This window comes from Monodelphis domestica, chromosome 3, assembly GCF_027887165.1.
Source record: "Monodelphis domestica isolate mMonDom1 chromosome 3, mMonDom1.pri, whole genome shotgun sequence".
Taxonomy (NCBI): domain Eukaryota; kingdom Metazoa; phylum Chordata; class Mammalia; order Didelphimorphia; family Didelphidae; genus Monodelphis; species Monodelphis domestica.
The window spans coordinates 179,672,195-179,691,947 of record NC_077229.1 but is presented as its reverse complement, the minus strand read 5'-3'; the positions used below and the strand labels follow the sequence as shown (position 1 = coordinate 179,691,947).

At 36.0% G+C, this 19,753-nt stretch overlaps 1 long non-coding RNA gene across 1 annotated transcript in view; it reads right to left on the bottom strand.

Moving 5' to 3' along the window:
• LOC103103445 (uncharacterized) overlaps positions 1 to 9,775 on the bottom strand; it is a 29,751-nt gene extending 19,976 nt beyond the window's left edge. Inside the window, exons 1-2 of the long non-coding RNA XR_008917576.1 lie at positions 8,234 to 9,775; positions 4,703 to 4,752 (exon numbers count right to left, since the gene is read on the bottom strand). This is a non-coding gene — a long non-coding RNA (uncharacterized LOC103103445). The remainder of the gene's footprint in view (positions 1 to 4,702; positions 4,753 to 8,233) is intronic.
• Between the last annotated feature and the right edge of the window lie 9,978 nt (positions 9,776 to 19,753).

The following is a 19,753-nucleotide window of genomic DNA, read 5'->3' as shown; positions in this document are numbered from 1 at the left end:
ATGAAAAAAAAAATTATTGGAAATACAGAAGGAAAGCCAAGATAGAATAATTTTCACATCTATGCCTTTCTACCAACACAAATGTCATATTAGTTCAGACCACTTTGGCCATGCCTGGGCTATGATTGTAGCTTTCTAATTGTCCTTCCAAGTTTTCAGTTTTTCCCTTTTCTCATCCACCCTCCAAACAGTGGTCAAAATCATTTTCCTAAAGCAAAGGTCTTAGTATGTCACTGGTTTGCTCAACTATATTGAGTGTTTGATTTAATTTTATCTAAAACATAAATTCCTTAGCTTGGCATTATAATTTTGTCACAATCTTGCTTCAGGCTACCTTTCCATACCTGTTTCATATCACTCTAATTTACAAACTTTACTTATAGCCACATTGTCCAACATGCTTTCTCTTCTAATCTGATATTATTACATCACCCAGATCACCTCCTATATTTAGTTCCCAATTGAGAACACATAGGAATGTTATAGCCAAATTCAAGGATTACCAGACTAAGACAAAAATATTACAAGCTGCTAAGAAGAAGTCATTCAGATACCATGGAACCACAGTTAGGATAACACAGGATCTGGCTTCATCTACACTGAAGGACCAGAAGGCATGGAAAGCAAGGGAACTGGGTCCATAACTAAGAATCAACTACCCAGCAAAACTGACTATATTCTTGTAGGGGAAATTATGGTTATTTAATAAAATAGAAGACTTCCAAGCATTTATAAAGAAAAGATCAGACTTAAACAGAAAATTTGAAGCCTAAACACAGAACTCAAGAGAATCGCCAAAAGATAATTAAGAAAGGGAAAAAACAACTTTTTTTAAAGAGATCAAAAAAAGTTCAAATGAATTGTAATCCTATAAGAAAGGATGATATTAGTAATTCTTAAAAATTGTTTTTATCACCTGGGTAGCTAGAAGAATTATACTTAGAGTGAACAGTGACAAACTGCATAGGATGAAATGTCAAAATATACATGTATATACATATACATGTGTATGTATGCATGCATGCATGTATGCATAAATATATTTAAAACTAGAGGTAAAAAAAGAGGTTAATACTGAGAAATGGGAAAAGAGACAAAATGGGGTAAATCTATCTTTCATAAAGAAGCACATGGCAGTATCTGGGGAGAATACCAATATAGTGGAAGAGTAAAGAGGTTGGAGACAAGAAATGCTTGATTCTTACCTGCATTGAAATTGACTCAAAGAGGGAAGAACAATCAGATTCATTAGGGTAGAGAATTGATTTGTGCCCTTTAGAGAAGTAGAAGGGTAACAAATGGACAGGTGGGGAGGGAAGGAATCCAAGGAGGGAGAATGTGGGAGCTAGTTTAAAAAGACCCAAAAGAAAAATAAGAGGGGAATAAGAAGGTTGGGGGGATAAAGGGAAGTAAAATAAGGGTGGTAATTATGGGGACTGGTTAAAAACAAAGCACTGGTGTAGAAGGAAATAGAGAAAGAAGAAAGGGCAGAACTAGGAGAGGAAATCAAAATGTTGGGGAATACACAGGTGGTAATCATAACTCTGAATGTGAATGGGATGAACTCACCCATAAAATGGAAGCAAATAGCAGAGTGGATTAGAAACCAAAATCCTACCATATAGTGTCTACACACATGAGGCAGGTAGACACACATAGGGTAAAGGTAAAAAGCTGGAGCAAAAACTATTGGGCATCAACTGAGAATAAGAAAGCAGGAGTCACAATCATGATATCTGACTAAGCCAAAGTAAAAATAGATCTAGTTAAAAGAGATAGGGAAGGTAATTACATCCTGATAAAAGGCAGTAAAGACAATGAAGAAATATCAGAACTCAACATGTATACACCAAATGGTATAGCATCCACATTTCTAATGGAGAAACTAGTGGAACACAAGGATAAAATAAATACTAAAACTATACTAATGGGAGATCTGAACCTTCCTCTATTGGATCTAAATCTATCAAAGCAAAAAATAAATAAGAAAGAATTAAGAGATGTGAATGAAATCGTAGAAAGATTAGCATAAATAGATATATGGAGAAAAATAAATAGGGACAAAAAGGAATAGACCTTCTTTTCAGCAGCACATGGTACATTCACAAATATTGACCAAATACTAGGGCATAGAAACAAGGCAAATAAGTGCAAAAGAGCAGGAATAATAAATGCAACCTTTTCAGATGATAATGCAATAAGAATAATAATTAGTAAGGGCACATGGAAAGGCAAATCAATAATTAATTGGAAGTCAAATAGTATGATTCTCCAAAATTGGTTAGTTAGAGAACAAATCATCAAAACAATTAATAATTTCATTGAAGAAAATGACAATAATGAAACATCCTTTCAAAATCTATGGGATGCAGCCAAAGCAGTACTCAGGGGGAAATTTGTATCCTTGAGTGCATACATTAGCAAATTAGGGAGGGCAGAGGTCAATGAATTGGGCATGCAAATTAAAAAACTAGAAAGTGACTAAATTAAAAATCCCTAGATGAAAATGAAATTAGAGATCCTAAAATTAAATGAGAAATTAATAAAATCAAAAGTAAAAGAACTATTGAATTAATAAATAAGAATAGAAGATGGTACTTTGAAAAAACAAATAATCATATAGTAGAGGTTATTGTTCAATTGTTTCAGTCATATATGCCTCAGTGAATTCATTTGAGGTATTCTTAGCAAAGATACTAGAGTGGTTTGACATTTCATTTTCCAACTTATTTTAAGTCCATGGATGTTTTTTCTCCTTCTTTTCCCCTCTGTATTCCCTGTGCCTTGGACCTAGTGAGAATTTAATAAATGCTTATTTAAATGAAATTGCTGTTCAAATCAAGAATGAGTATTTCAAAGATCTGATGAGTCTTATGAAATGGAGCAGAAAAGTCCAGGAATTAGCCATTGTAAATAAGAAAGGAAGTTTTATATCTTAGCCATCTCAGTCGATATTAAGTAATGATCAAGTTACAGCTCTCTTCCTGTGTTAGAAAGAAAAAAAATCAGAGTATCTAGTTGATATGGTGTATAGAGAACTAGACCTTGAGTCAGGAAAACCTGAGTTCACATCCAGATTCAGACACTTACTGGCTATGTGACCCTTGACAAATCTCTTAACCCTGTTTGTCTCAGTTCCTCATCTATAAAATGAACTGAAGAAGGAAATGACAAACCACTCCAGTATCTTTGCCAAGAAAACCCCAAATAGAGTCATAAAGAATCAAACATGACTAAAACAACTGAACAACAACAACAACAATGTCCATTTTTCCCTCTCTGGGTCTGTACTTTTATCTTTAAGATGTGTTAGAGTAGACTAGATACACTCCAGGGTCTCTTCCACTCCTACCATTCTGAAGCAATCATTGAACTTGATCCCAATTAAATAGAAGCAACTGCCAATGAAGTTTGTTTTTCATCTTCACTTAACATAGACTGTCAGTCATGTGTGGAAATATGGTTGGAACATGAGAGCACCTTGAGAAAATATTTATGTTCTTGCCCATGTGCATACATAGTACCTTCAGAATCACTTTCATGTAAGAGCAGTGAAATAAAGTTTGCAAAGAGAAACAATGATATGAGGAAAACTCCTCTTTGAATTTATTTGTATTGGGCTTCCTCTGAACTTAAACACTGAAAGAATACCATCTGGGTCCTGAAAGGGTACAACTGAAGGAAGAAGGGCAGTTTATTCAGCTGATGCATGTCCACAAAAGGACTGTCAAGAAAGCACGCCAAAAGGTTCACTTTCCTGATTGACCAATGATTTCTCCTTTAAGTCACAAGGGAGTAGAGTCAAGGGTCAAGTGAGAGCCATGACATTACACTAGAATTCTGCAGATGTCAATGGACTGACTAATGAAGGGAACTAAAATGTCTCTTGCTGAGAGCCTTCAGAGATGTTCTCTTCCCTTGCCAACTCCATCCACACTCTATGAACAAGGGAGAATATCTATGATTGGGAGGATTTCTGGAGTTGAATTAAGGACTGAATTAATCCCAAATTGCACAAATCCACTAGAAAATTCTCTTCTGATCACAATGAAGTCAGACCATTGAAACATTTTTAAAATGAATAATTGAGCTGGAAAGGAAATGAATGATTACTAAGTTGATAGTACCACAGAATAATTCATTCCTTGTGGTAGGGATGGTGTTTTAAATATACCAAGTATGTTCATATGTTGTGGCTCATTTTAAGCTCACAGAATAAACTGAGGCCATCATAGATTTAATGGGTTATATCAGATAACACTATAATAATAAACATAAGTTTCTTTACAATAGAGTCAAATACATATTTAGGATTGGAATGATACTTAAAGGTCATCTAATTCAATTCCCTTATTTTACAGATGAGGCCATTTATAGCCCAGAGATGAAATAATCTGCCCAAGATTATTTTAGTAGTAAGTGAAAGAGGTAGAATTTTTATACAAATCCCATGTCTCCAAATTCAGTACTCTTTCCCATTCAACTATTTTGTTTTTGCCCTTGTATCCCCAGCACCAAGCATAGTGCAGGCTACATTATAGGCAATTAATATATGCGTACAGATTGATTAATTGCAACAGAACTCTATTCTATTCAATAATTAATGAAGCAATTTAATAAAGAGATAATATAGTAAAGCTGACCTTTCAATCAGAATGAACTGGGTTCAAATCAAAACCATCTTCATTGCCTTAATACCTACCTCTCCTCAGACCACAATGGAGACAGACCAGGATACTGAGCCCCAAATACCTGGAAATAAGAGAAACATCTCTGATCACCACCTCAGCTTCCAGTTTGGTCCCTTTAGCCATTATTAAAGAGAATAATCCTTGTGGAGAAGTAGCCCTTCATCTTCAGCATATACATGAAGGGCTAAATAGATGTCCCTGATGGGCAGGAAAATCCCCTGAAATAGCTATAGCCACGAGACCAGTTTCTCTGCTTAAAGCCTAGGTCCTGAAACCATCTTCTAGGGGAGCAATTATTATACAATATGTAACCTGGCAACTGTTTCTTTAGGTGCCCCATCCTCTACTCCCTGCCCTCAGAGCAGAAAAACAACTGACTAAAGACCCAGGAAAGAAATATTCTTTCCCCCAAAGTCTTTGTCACTGTCAAATAGTTCAGCTTCAGAAGCACAGTTTTATCAGTGGAGATGACATTAAATAATATGCATTATAAATAGTTTTTCAATTATAGTCTAAAGACTATACAGCTAAAACCTCCTACAGTATATGTGTTGTCTCTCCTTAGGAGAATGTGAGCTCCTTGAGAAGCAAAAACTATCTTGCTTTTCTATCCCCAACATTTTGTATTTAATAAATGCTTATTTTTTCATTCATTCATTTATTCATTAAAATAAGCTTTGCCTCTGACACAAACTAGATTTGTAACCATGAGCAAATCATTTAACTTCCCTTTGATTCTGTTTTCTCATCTGTAAAATTAGAATCCAGATTCAATGACCTCTAAGACAATGGTTCCTAGAGGGTTTTCATATCATAGATTCTGATAATGTCTATGAACTTCTTCTCAGAGTAATGTTTCTAAATGCACACTAGATTTAGGATTACAAAGGAAATTAATCATATTGAAAAACAATTTTATATATACATACATATGTATATATAAATTGCTGGACTAAAAAAGTTTGGAAGTCCTTGCTCTAAGGTTTCTTCCAGCACTAAATCTCTGAGCTATAAGCCTGAATGACTTAAGGTCTCAGTGCTCCCAGGTAAGTCTCTAAAATCATAAATTTACAAAGTGGCCAATGTGAATCAGTTGGCAGGATTGTCCACACTTATGAAGTCACAAAACTGTACTTAAAAACAAACCAACAATATCTTTCATAAGGAGACTAAAAATTACAACAGATTAAGCAGCATATTTTGTCATCTCTACACCGTTTGGTCTGATGGTCTGAACTCAGCACCTCAAAAGCCATAGCCAAGCCCGAGGAGGGGCACAATGAATTCCTTTCCATAAATATCTCACCCTGTTCTCGTCATTCTAAAAGGAAGGGTTTGCTGTAAAAGACAAAATTCCTAAGGCATCAAACTACCTTTATTTTTTTTTAATGTTTGAGTTAAGTACAAATGCTCTGAAAACATAAGGATTCAATTTCTTTTAAACTGCACATAGACTTAAAAATGATGGTGGAATAGTATTCAGATGAACATGTTTGGGGTTTGGCTGAACACAAGACATTTGAAAAATAGATTGAGATGTTCAATGATCCCCAAACATGTCCTGGTTCACTCATCCTTGTTCAGGAGCATATGGCATCCTGCCATTAACGCGTAATAAAACATACATGTAGCCTGAGCTTCCAGGGTTGAAAAGCAGGGCTCCCAACATTTATCTTGCTGCCACCCACCTTACAGTCTCCAGGCTACTAAGCAGGAAAACAGCTGCCCTGCCTGATTTTCCCAAGTGTTTCATATTGTATTTTTAAATGATGTACAATTGATTTGGTGCCTTTGAACTTCCTCTAAACATCCAAACCACTTAGGATCATTAAGAAGCTTTCAGAATTCAGCATAGGTACCTCTTGAGCCCTCTTTACTACTCACTGTCGACTGCAGGCTGCCTCTGTCTCACATAGCCTGGGTGTTAGCCCATGGTTTATTACTGTAAATTGCTAACATTAGAAATGCTAAGTCGGGAAACTAAAGATGGAGAAAACTTAGCAAACAGGACCCTATCCTACCCTGCTCCAGTGGTTTCTGCTCAGGGTTGAAGCAGAAAAATGGAATGTGGGAGTTTAAAGACATCCTGCTCTCAGCTCACTTACCTACTCCCTTAATATGAAGGACAATGGTTTGGTTTTCTTTCCTTATTAGAGCTCAGCCATCCAATTTCTAGAAGACAGGCTAGCCTCCAATAACAACAAAATGATGGTATCAATTCTAATAGCTAGTGTTTGGAGTTTTAAGGTCACCGAGGGTTTTACATATATATAGGCATACCTCAGAGATATTGTAGGTTCAGCTCCAGACCATGACAATAAGCAAATATTGCAATAAAGTTAGACACACACATTTTTTGGCTTCCTAATGCATTGAAAGTTATGTTTACATTACAGCACAGTGTATTAAGTGTGCAATTTTATTATGTCTAAAAAATGTGAGTACCGTAATTAAAAAATACATTCTTGCTAAAAAAATTGCTAAGCATCATCTGAGCCTTCAGTAAGTTGTAATACTTTTGCTGGTGGACCATCTTGCCTTGATGTTGATGACTGCTAACTAATCTGGCAGATTGCTGCTAAAGGTTGAGGTAGCTGTGATAATTTCTTAAAATAATAATGAAGTTTGCTGCATCAATTGACTCTTTCACTTAAACACTTAGAAGCCATTGAAGAGTTATTAATTGACCTAATTTCAATATTGTTGTATATCAGGAAGTAGGGATACCTGAGGAAAGGAAGAAAGATGGGAAAGGCTGATTGGTGAAGCAGTTGGAACAGATACAAAGTTTATTGATTAAGTCTGCCCTCTTATATGGGCATGATTCATGGTGCCCCAAGATAACTGTAATTATAAAATTAAAGATTACTGATCACATGTATCCATAACAGATATATGAGATAAAAAATTTGAAGTAATATGAGAATTACCAAAAATGTAACACAGAGACATTATGTGAGCACTTGATATTGGAAAAATGGCACAGATAGACTTGTTCAATGCAGAATTGCCACAATTCTTCAATTTTGTAAAAAATGCAAAATCTGTGAAGTACAATAAAGCAAAGCACAATAGAAAAAGGCATGCCTGTATTATTCCATAGAATCTCAAAACAATTCTGAAGGTTAAGTGCCCTTAGTGTCCCTATTTTACATATTAGGAAACTAAAAGTTAAAGAGGTCAATAGACTTACCTATGATTAAATGGCAGTAGTTGCCTGAGGTATCATTCAAACTCAGGTATATGTGACTCCTGTAGGAATTAAATTTTAATGGCTTGACTAAAACATATGAAAATTATAAATAACATGGCAGTTGCTGATTTAAAGTATTGTTGCTCAAAGTCAAAATGGCTTTTAATAGTTTTTATTTACAAAAGAGGTGGAAAGAATGAAAGTAGAGAAATACAGAAAGGTAGAGAAGACATTTAGCCTATCTATCTGAATATTTCTTTGATGCTTGACTCAGCTAGGACTTGTTGACCTTCAGCTAGGATTAAACTCTCTCCAAAAGACAGGAAAGGAAAGCCAGCTATTCACTCACCTAAGTTCCCTCCAAGAGGTAAGTCAAGACTATGACTTGAGCTGAAGATTACTCCTGAGGTCAATTTTCTTCTTAAAGATGACTTTCTTCTTGAAGCCCACTTCCTTCTTGAAGCTGACTTTTTTAGCCCCAGAAATTCAGGGCCTTTTATGGTGGCTTCTTGTCTCTTCCCCTCTTCACAGGGGCCAATCACAGTTTCCAAATTGCCTAGACACTGGCAGTGTCTGTGGGATTTGCTTCTTGCCTTCTGGAGGGGTAAATTCTCATCAAAAGGGTTCACAGATTCCTGACTGATTGAGTTTCTGAGGGTGTGAATTCTCTAAGTGGTTTTTGAGCTCCTCCACTTAGTTCAAGCTTTTGTCAATTCAATCAAAAGGTAGAGAAAGGAGAGTTAATCTAGTGAGGTAATAAATAAGGGTACTTAATTTATTGTTAACCAAAGTGTTAACTCCAACTACACAAAGAGAATAAAGGATTCCCTTTTTTACAAGTGTAAACTCAGAATAGACAAAGAGAACCAAGAATTTTCTTTCACATGCCAAGGCCAGGGGTATATCCACTCTGCTAGTGAACTACTTCTCCAACTATTTCTGGAAAGTGGCAGCATATTTCATGACAATGTGATATTTTATCATTAAAAAAGTCTAGATTTCCACATGTAGACCCCTTGGCATAGCATATCCAAGGGATTGTCCAAGGTACTTCATTTGAATTACCACAGGGACTATTGAAAAGAGGGCAGTTGGCTCCAGAGTAAGTACTGTGAGTGGGTGCTTTAGGAGAGACAGAGAGACTGGATTGAAGGAAGGGAGGAAAGGAAGAAGGAAGGAAGGCTATATCATCATTATTATTATCTATACAGTCTGAAATTTATAAATTACTCAAGGCAATCTAACTCATTAAAGTCAATCAACATATATAGAATCCATTTGTAATCATTTTTAACAAGGAATTGCTCCCCTCTGAACCCTTTTGATTTTTCCTTCTTTTGAGACTGATAATAGTATTCATTTTGCTTGTATAAAATATTCATTTGGGGCCAGGGAAAGAGAAAAAAATTCACAGAGCAATTTTCTCTTAGAATCATAGACACAGAAGAGAACTTGGAAATCATCTAGTCCAACTATACACACAGAGAAATTTTCCTTGTAGTTGGGAGGTCAGACATTTTGTGTTAGAGCCTTTTCACTGACAGGAAGCTCTCTTACTCATGAGTCAGCCAACTGCACTGTTGAGCAGGCCTAATTGTTGAAGTTCTTACCATATCAAATGTGCCTCCCTATATCTACTTCCCTCTAGAGCTATATAAAATATCTAATCCCCCTTTCACATAACAGGATTTGACATTCAGGACTTTGAAGCTAGCTCCTGAATTTTGTTTTCTCTAAAGCCCTGACCAAAATATCCTTTACATTCTTGGGTGTGTGGCTGGGTGGACAGGCTGAGGTGGGGGAAGGGTGGAACAGAAGATTTGAGTGGAAGGAACTATGTTCTCAATAAACAGTCAAGTTTCAAAAAGTTGTTGGAGTCTGATCCTGAATGCTGTCAGTAGCCAGATCTTCATTTTCCCCTCCCAGCAAACAACTGTCAAAATTATAGGATCTCAGATTGGGAAGGGATGTCAGAAACCATTGAATTCAAGTCCTGACAAAATCATAAATGTCATCTACAACTTCCTCAATAAGTCACTACTCAAACAGCATCTGTTTAAAAAAAAACAAACAACCATCCATTGATGGGGAACTTGTTGTCTACTAAGGCAACTTATTTCCTTTTTGGACAAGATTTGATTATTAGGAAACTTTGCCTGAGGTGAATCCTAAATCATCCTCTCTGCAACATTCACCACTAGTTCTTCCCCCAGGTTCAAACAGAACAGATCTAATCTTTCACATGTCATCTTTTCAAATATTTTAAGAAAACTATCATGTCTCTTTTAAATCATTCCTTCTCCAGACTATGCATCTTCAGTTCCTTCAAATGGTCCTCTCATAATCCAAACTGTCAGTGTCATCAATTTGTAGTACTATATACAATCAGTTTGACCATCTGTGGTACATAATTCTAATATTTGTTATGTTTAATTATCTAATGGATATTGTGTGGAGTTTGGAGAAAGAAAGAATTGAAGAGAGAAAGAAAGGAAGAAAGAAAGGAAGAAAGAAAGAAAGAAAGAAAGAAAGAAAGAAAGAAAGAAAGAAAGAAAGAAAGAAAGAAAGAAAGAAAGAAAGAAAGAAAGAAAGAAAGAAAGAAAGAAAGAAAGAAAGAAAGAAAGAAAGAAAGAAAGAAAGAAAGAAAGAAAGAAAGAAAGAAAGAAAGAAAGAGGGAGGGAGGGAGGGAGGGAGGAAGGGAGGAAGGGAGGAAGGGAGGAAGGAGGGAAGGAGGGAAAGAGGGAGGAAAGAAAGATAAATTATCATCATTATTATTATTATCTATGAGTCTGAAATTCATAAACTTCTCAAGGCAATCTGCCTCATTAAAGTCACACCACCTTTATAAAATTTACTTGTAATCTCCATTTATTAACCCAGTAAAGTGAGTGAAATTGCTCTCCTCTGACCTCTTGTGATTGTTCCCTCTTTTGAGACTACCTTTGAAATTCTGGAGAAGTCACTTTAACTTTCTGAAATCTGGTCTCTGATACCTCCTAGCTGTGTGACCCTGAGTAAATCACTTAACCTTATTTGCCTAACCCCTGCCTTTCTGCCTTAGAGTTGTTACTAAGACAAAAAGTAAGAGTTTTTTTTTAAGTTTATATTTGATGGCTTCTAAAGTCCTTTATAGTTTTAATCTACCCTAAAGTCGCTCTACCCTCCTTGAAAGTTTTCTATTTCTGATCACTCCAGGCATTCATACAATGAACAGATATTCAACAGCAGCACAGAAAATGAGGTAGAGTGGATATCTCAGGAAGGTGCTGAATTCAGAGATAGAGAGACAGGTCCAGGGATAAGTGCAAGATAGTCAGGAAGTTATGAGGTGGCAGCAACCTAAAATGATCCAGGTGAATGTTTTCATGAACTTTTTTGCTGTTCTTTGTATGCTGCTTAAAGAAGAGATAATTTTATAGTCCTTAAATTTAAGCAGTTTGGTAGGATTCATACAGTCATTATGATACAAATCATTAGGATAACTTCTATAGGGATACCTGGATGTGGTGGTATCTGGAGGAAGGGAAGTAGGATATAATATCTATAGGACAGAAAGTTCAAACTACTATCTCCCTAAAAAAATGCCCAAATGAACTTCAATAGTAACTTTAACACAGGGTAGGGGCATTTCCATGCTCTTAGTAAACATCCAAAATAGCATAGTGCATTAGAAAGGGTATTAGATTTGGAGTCAAATGACCTACATTCAAATCCTGGCCCTGCTACTCATTAACTATGTAATCTTGAGCAAACCCTCCAAATTCCCTGTGCTTCTATTTCCTCACATGTAACATAAGAAAATCAAACTAGATAATATCTAAGATCCCTTCTAGCTCCAAATCTCTGACCAAGGTAACACAGGCTTTATAGATAATCAAATGACGTAACTTGGGGTCTCTATCCAAATTTGTACAATTGTTCATCTTTTCTAAATCCTAAAACACTATATAAACTCTCTAAAGCAAACTCGTTGTTAGTAGTTGTTCAGTCATTTTTCAGTTGTGTCTGACTTCATAACTCCATTTGAGTTTTCCTGGGTTAGATACTAGTGGTTTTCCATTTCCTTCTCTAGTTCATTTTATAGATGAGGAAACTAAGGCAAGCAGGGTTCAGTGACTTGCCCAGAGACATACACCTTCTAAGTGTCAGAAGTCATATTTGAACTCAGGATTCTAATCACTCTATCCAGTGAGCCACCTAAATGTTCTGTAGCAGTAGTTTGTAGTATGCATATAGAATTCTGCTAGCAGATTATAAGGTTCCTGCTTCATTTGTTTTCTTATCCCCCAAAGGGTCTTCCACAAAGTGTGAGAAGATGTAAAAAGATCTGTGATTTTCTTGGTGGGGGTCTCCTGGTAGGAGAGTTGCCTCTATGAAAGCAAATGCAATCCAATAGAATTGGGATTTGAACCAAAGTCTTTCTACCCACTATGATATACTGCCACAAATATCTGAGGCATGAATGAATGAATGAATGAATGAATGAATGAATGAATGAATGAATTCTACCTTCACTTTGTGTGGTATTGACCATACCTATCAGTGACTTCAGTACTTAAATGCTAAAGTATTTAATAGAACTGCCAAACAATCTGGTTAGAGTACCTCGTAATTAGTAACAAATAAGTGAGAAAGTATACTGATAAAGTAACCATTTTACAATCCCATGTCTTCTTTTAAGGCTGTAAATAAAAGAGAGAAAAGGAGAGGGAGAAAGTTGAAAAGTAACAATAATGACTGAGAGTAATAAAATTATTTGAAAATGTAAATGCTGATATTTATATATTATGGGTTTATAAATATTTTGCCATCTCTCAATCTCATTATCCCTACAGCCCCCTTCTAACTACCTATTTATTCCACAACTTTGCTCCAGGAAAGGAAGCAGTACTGGAAATAGCTAAAACTAATATGAGAAAGTATCTTCCAATAATCCTTAATATCAAACTTAATATCAATATAGATATCTCAGGGGAAAAAGTGAAAGTCAAATATACCGAGTTCCTGGATACTTAGTGGGTCTTAGATTTTAAATATGGAAAAATAATATATTTATATAAGAATTAAGGTCTACAAGGCATTTTATATATATATGTATATATGTATGTATGTATGTATGTATATGATCCCATTTAATCCAAACAACTGTAAAGTAGATGCCACTGACAATTAACATCTTCATTTGACATATGAGGAAATGGAGACTTATTGACTTGAGTTAGTCAATGAGCATTTATTAAGTCCTTAAAATACGTGACAATCTCTGAATTTTGTTCAGGGAATACAAAGGAAGACAAAAATAAAAAGAGCCTCTGCTTTTAGGCAGCTCCCATTCTAATAGGGGGAACAATATGTAAATAGCTAAGTTTGTATATGTACAAGTTCTGTATAGGTAAAACATATACAGAACAGATAGAAGTCAATCTCTAAGGGGAAGGCAAATAGATGGAGGGAACTGAAAAGGCCTCCTGTAAGAAGATGGGATTTGGGCTGGGTACTGAAGAAAGCTAGGGATGCCAGGAGACAAGGGTGAGGAGGGACACATTCCAAGTATGGGGCACAACCAGTATAAAAGTATGGTTGGGAGATGAAGGGTTATAGGCGAGGAACAGCAAATAGGGCAACATTTCCTTTTTAGATAGTCTGCTCCCATAGAGACCAGAAGCTTGACAGGGTCAGGGGATTTTAGCCTGGGAAGGGACCTTGAAAAAATCTAGTTCAATCTTCTCATTTGACAGGTGAGGAGAGTGAGACCCAAAAAAGGTGACTCTGCCATTGAGGCTGAAATTGCCTTGGATTTGACTGAGGAAGAGTCTCAGAAGAGTTGTCATAGTTAGGTTGGTTCTGTGAGGAAAATCTACGTGAAGAGACCCTGCCTACAGCAAAGCTGAAGTTGGAGGAATATGGTTCCTTGAGATGCCCCTGACAACCTATGGAAGAACATATTCTCTTGAAATAAATGCAATCTGTCTGCCAGCACTCTAATGTAAAGGGAAGTGCAAGCTTTGTAGAAATAATTAATCCTCCTTTTCTGCCACTGGGATAAACAAAGAAGGGGGGGGTGAGGGAGGGGAGAAATGGATGAGATAAAAAAATAAAATTCAAGGCAGATCAAAGGGGATGTGGCAAAGAATTCAGCAACTGTAACCCTTAAGCAAAGCCCAGTAATGAAGAAATGAGTCTTGGCAGCTTAGTCAATGGAATATTAAAAAAAATTAATCCAGAAGGTACATAGTGACCTAAAAATATAATAAAGCAAAATAAAGTAAATAGGATGAGATTAGAATTGAATGGCCAGGTAGGAAGTCATTCTCTGATGGGTCCTGACTATCTGAACCATATCAGAGAGGAAAACTCTGCCCATAAGTGGCTATGAAAAAGTTAACCCCCAAAATTGATTATGCAGAGTAATTTAACTTTTTAATTTTCTATTCACTCTCTTTTTTGTTAAAGCAAAGAATTGTATTTTAATTTAATACCCAAAGAGTTGTGCCAGCTATTGATAATAAGAACTTCAGCCAATTAGGATGTGGGAAGGTCCAGAAGACTCAGGGCTCATTTTCACAGACTTTGTTTCTCTAGTTAAAAATGAGACTTGCATTGAAGTCCAAGACCTCTAGTATAATATGCATTGAACTTTTTGTGAAATGGAGACTTTAATGCAATAGGGAATGAAACTAAAATCATTAAATTCATTCCACTTATCATTTTATAGAACATTTTTATCCAGACTGTCTAAGATCAGTAATGCCCTGGTATTAAACTGTAGCATCAAAGTCTGCTGTTATCTAAGTTTAATTTTTTTAAATTTCATTAAAGAAATTTTCTTTTAATTCTATAATATTCTTTAAATTCTATACCCTAGCAAGCTATACAAATTAGCAGTTAGCTATGGAATGGAATAAAAACCAATGGATTTGGAGTCAGAAGACCACTATTTAGTTTTGGCTCATCTAGTTTGTGAGTGATCATTGGGCAAATTGATTTACTTTTCTGTTCTTCAATTCCCACATCTATAGAAAGGGGTTATTAATACCTACCCTCCTTACCTCATGGAGCTAAGAAAATTCAATGAAATGATTTATGTAAAGCAAAATACCATACAGGTATGACATATAAATATAAATAAAATTTAAAAATATTTTGCTGATGTAATATATGAAATTTCCAGATCTTTTTGATACTAGGCAAATTACTTAACATCTCTGTGTTCCAGGCAGCTTTCTAAGACCAATAAATACTCATCTACCCTGTGCTTAAAGACCATCATGGGAGAGGAGCTCACCACCTCTGGAAGCAGCCAATTCTAGCCCACACCATCTCTTTCTACTTCATTGTTATAATTTGATATTACAACATCACTCATCTTACTCAGTCTAGAAAACAATGTTCTGAAAAATGATCAATGAATGAGTTTAAGGCTTCCAGTTTAATTGCCTATTACATCAGATACTTAATTTAAGAAATGTTTCCTGACATCATGCCTCAATCTGCTTCATTGCATCCACCCATTGCTCCTACATCTATTCTCTGGGGCCAAGTCTACTAAATTTAAGCCTTCTTATAGATGGTAACCTATCAAATACTTGGGGATATATTTCATATCCCCCCTTAAGTTTTCTTTTTTAATCTGATTTGAAAACCTCTCTTCCTTTAAATGATGCTCAAGATGGCACAGACTCAGAATTTTATTTCTATTATAAAATGTCACACCTGAAACCAAACATAACACTTCAGATATGACCAGATTATAGCAGGTCTTTAGGAATTTCTTTTATTTTTGGTCTGGACCTATGATTTATCAGTTTAGTGAATATTTAATTTTTTAAAAGCCTTTTACCAGAACAGAAGAGAACCAATTGCCCGAGGGTTAAAGTGATTTATTTGCCCATGTTCTGGAAGCCAATTTGTGTCAGAATCAGAATTTGAACCCATGTCTTTCTAATTCCAAGGCAGGTTCACTTTCCATCACTCTACACTACCTCTCAGAAAAACTCTTCACCTTATTTCTGGAAATTAGTCCTCTCTTAATGTAGCCTCAAATTGCATTAGTTTTCTTGGCTGCCATATCATATCCAGTTGTCTTGCTGTTCATTTACTTCTGTCTTTTAGCTGACCCTCTTTTTCTGTAGGCTGGAGTCAGACTTTTTTCCTGGAAATTTTGTCATTACCAGATAGGAAGAAAAAACTTGTCTTCAGTCTGTACCCACAGAGCAAGGGCTAATTCAAGACAATGGATGCAGGGCATTGACAGTGTTCTATTGACCTTACTACCTTTATCAAGTCAGCAAGCACTTTTTTTGAGCCCTTCCTCTGTGTCGGTCCCTGTGCTGAGAACTGGAAATACAAAGAAAGCCAAAAAACAGCCCCTGCCATCAAGTATTTCAGAATCCATTCTAGAAAGCACTGAAGCTTGTATACATTTGCAAGCATACCTATATGTTAGAATTATTTTTAATATAATTATGTTTGCATGTTTTCTCCCCCTAAAGAAAGTAAGTTTCTTGAGGGAAGGGGTACTGTGTATTTTATGTCTTTGTATATTTTATATGTTAGGAACTATGCTAGGGATGCAAATACAAGCAAAAAATAGTCCCTACCCTCAGGGGGTTTACATTCTAACAGGGTAACATATATTAGGAAGCTAAAAATGATAGGGATGAAGAGACTGATATCCAGTAGAGGGATATAATGGAGAAGTCTAGAATACAACTTGGAGAAAAACAAAGACATAGCTGGTTTGGGTGCTCTCCTTAAGTGCAGGATCTGAGAGGAGCCATCTAATTAAAGGGAGAGGGTATAGGAATGGAGTCTACACCATCTAGGAGGCAATGGAGCATTTGCTCAGTCACTTCAACTTCAACTTCAACAGCTACTTCTAATGTTATGATGATTGAATGGACCTTCTTTATAGGGACCATTTGTCCTTGCCCAAAGCTGGAGAGGTACTTCATCGGCACTTTAGGAATCTGTAGTCTCTTTATACCTTGGAGTATCAATTAAGCTTGGTCTCCATTAACATGGTATTTTAAAATCTGTGTTTACCCCAATGTCATTTAGAGATATCTAATGAAGATATTTCACAGAATCTTACAGAACCATATCATCTTAGAGCTGGAAGGGGGCCATCTAGTTCTATTTGTATTCTCTCAATAATATCCTCAAAAAACATCAACCAGATTTTGTGGGATGAGTAGCCACTTACTTCCTCTCCAAGAAGCCCAATGTACTTTCAGAAACTTCTAATCATTCAAATGTTTTTTTCTTAATTAAACCTAGCTGTACCTCCCTATACCTTCCATTCTAGGTCTCTCTTCTAGGACCAATAAAATAAGCCTAATCCCTCTTCCACCCTGACAAGACAGTCCATTAAATACCAGAAAACATCCAGTAGGGATTTAATGAATTTTCATCAAATTTATCATATCCCCTAGGTCTGTGATGGTGAACCTATGGCACATGTGCAGGAAGGGGCTACTCCCCTTCCCTCTCCACAGTGTCTGAAGACATTTTTCATATGACCTGCCCCTCTGCCCAGAAGCTCAATGGGAGCACTTCCTCCCTCCCCTGTCTGGGGTAAGACAGAGGGCTAACAGGTGGCATTAGGGTTGAAGTTTGGACACTTGATCTCTAAAAGTTTTGCCATCACTGCCCTAAGTCATCCTGGAGGCAGCTAGTTGGCACAGTAGATAAAATACTGGACTTAGAATCAGGAAGACTCATCTTCCTGAGTTCAAATCTGGCTTCAGACACTTAGTAGTTATGTGACTCCAGGCAAGTCACTTTAACCCTGTTGGCCTCAGTTTACTCATATGTAAAATGAGCTAGAGAAGGAAATGGTGAATCATTCCAGTCTCTTTGCCAGGATAATTCCAAATGGGATGATGAAGTGTTGAAAATGACTGAAACACCTGAACAACCAAAGTCATCCTATTTTTTTTCCTTTCAGTGATAATGAATGTATGGCATGGTTTTGAGACCTTCCTCATTCTGTTTACTCAACTCTGGATATTCTTACACTAGTAAATGTTCATTCTAAAATGTACCGTCAAGAAATGGAACTGAACTCCAGAACCCAGACAGTCTGACTAGGGCAGATTACAGCAAGAACAGACTCTCCCTTATTTTGACAATATACACTGCTATTAGCCAAGCCCAAGAGCAATTTCATTTTTGCAATTATCATATAACATTGCTAGTTCATATTGAGGATATCTGGAACTTTTTGAAAATTTTTGCTTTTTATTCTTGAGAGAGAGAGAGAGAGACAGACAGACAGACAGACAGACAAACAGATAGGGACAAAGAAACAGAGACAGAGAGAATATTTACATATACAGCAAAACAAAATAGAGTTTAATGTAATGTGAAAATGAGAATTTTTGTTTTATGTTATTAGTTTAAAATTATATAATAATTCCACATTACTTTCAAAACTGTCCTGCTTTTTGGTGCTTCCTTCTGAATTTCTTTCTATTCCTTCCTATTTTGTAAAAATGTTTTAATACTACCCATCTTGGGTGGAAATCCTTCCTAGATCCTTTTTCACAAAAATTGCCTAATGAATAAAAAATAATGAAATAGAAATATTTATTAAGTATTTTGCACTGAGTGGTGTGTAATCACAGATAATGTAAGAGGAGGTTTCTTCAAAAAATTGTTTACATGTGATTTAAAGTCCATATATCAGCTTTTGGCATTTGACAACATCATATCCTTTTTTTGTGATTCAATTTTCAAGTTACAAATGTTGGATGAGGCATCTGTTATTAGAAACTCTAGTCTTGGTCTTCTTTATCTAAAGTTTCACATCATCTAAACAATAAAAATAATATTTCATTAAAATATTCAAACAACTAGTAGCAAAAAGAATACTGTTTTATCCTGCAGCCTCCCAGGGATGTGCTAGAGGCAGAGCATCCTAGAGATCAAGAGAAAAGATTTGATGAAGTCATAAGATCTGGGCCACTCAAAGCCTTTGATCAAAGGACATTGGCTCAGCTCTGCTGTTTCCAGGAAATAGAGTGAGAAAAACAATGCCTAAGGCAACACAGTAGGGTGTTCTATATTTCTTGTGTGTTTACACACACACATACCCCTTTACAAAGAGGTGTATGACACTAGGCTTTTGATAAAAGTCAGGGTATGACCTAGAACCCTACTGCATCTTTGCATCTTTATGTGGGAGCAGCCAAGTTTCATAACAAGTCTTTCTAGATAGTTATTCCAATTCAGTACAATGCATACTACTGTTAACACCATCAACAATAAATAATAATAAATAGCTAATAATAAATAATAGCTAACATTTATAGAGTGTTTACTCTGTGCCAGGCACTGTGCTAAATACTTACCAATAATTAGCTCATTTGAACCTCATGATAACCTTTGGAGGTAGATGCTATTATTATCCTCATTGTTTAGACAGGGAAACTGAAACAGGTTAAATGACTTGCCCAGGGTCACATAGCTAATGAGTATCTGAACTTGGATTTGAACTCAGATCTTTCTGACATGAAACCACTGTACCACCTAAATGCTATTACTAAGAAGGAAAGAAAACCATTTATTAAATGCCCACTATATATTACTTAGGTCTTTCTGACTGGAGGTTGAGTGCTTTATCACTGAGTTACCTCTCTGTTACTGCTCTACTACTATTACTATCACTACTATTGCTGCTGCTGCTACTATTGTTGCTGTTGCTATTATTGTTATTGCTACTACAACTAATTTTGCTATTGTTACTACTACTACTAATGCTACTGCTACTACTAATACAAATAAGAAGAAAAAATTACTAATATTTCACATCTAAGCTTCATAATAAACCAAATAATAAAATAAGAATTATTTTGCCCATTTTACA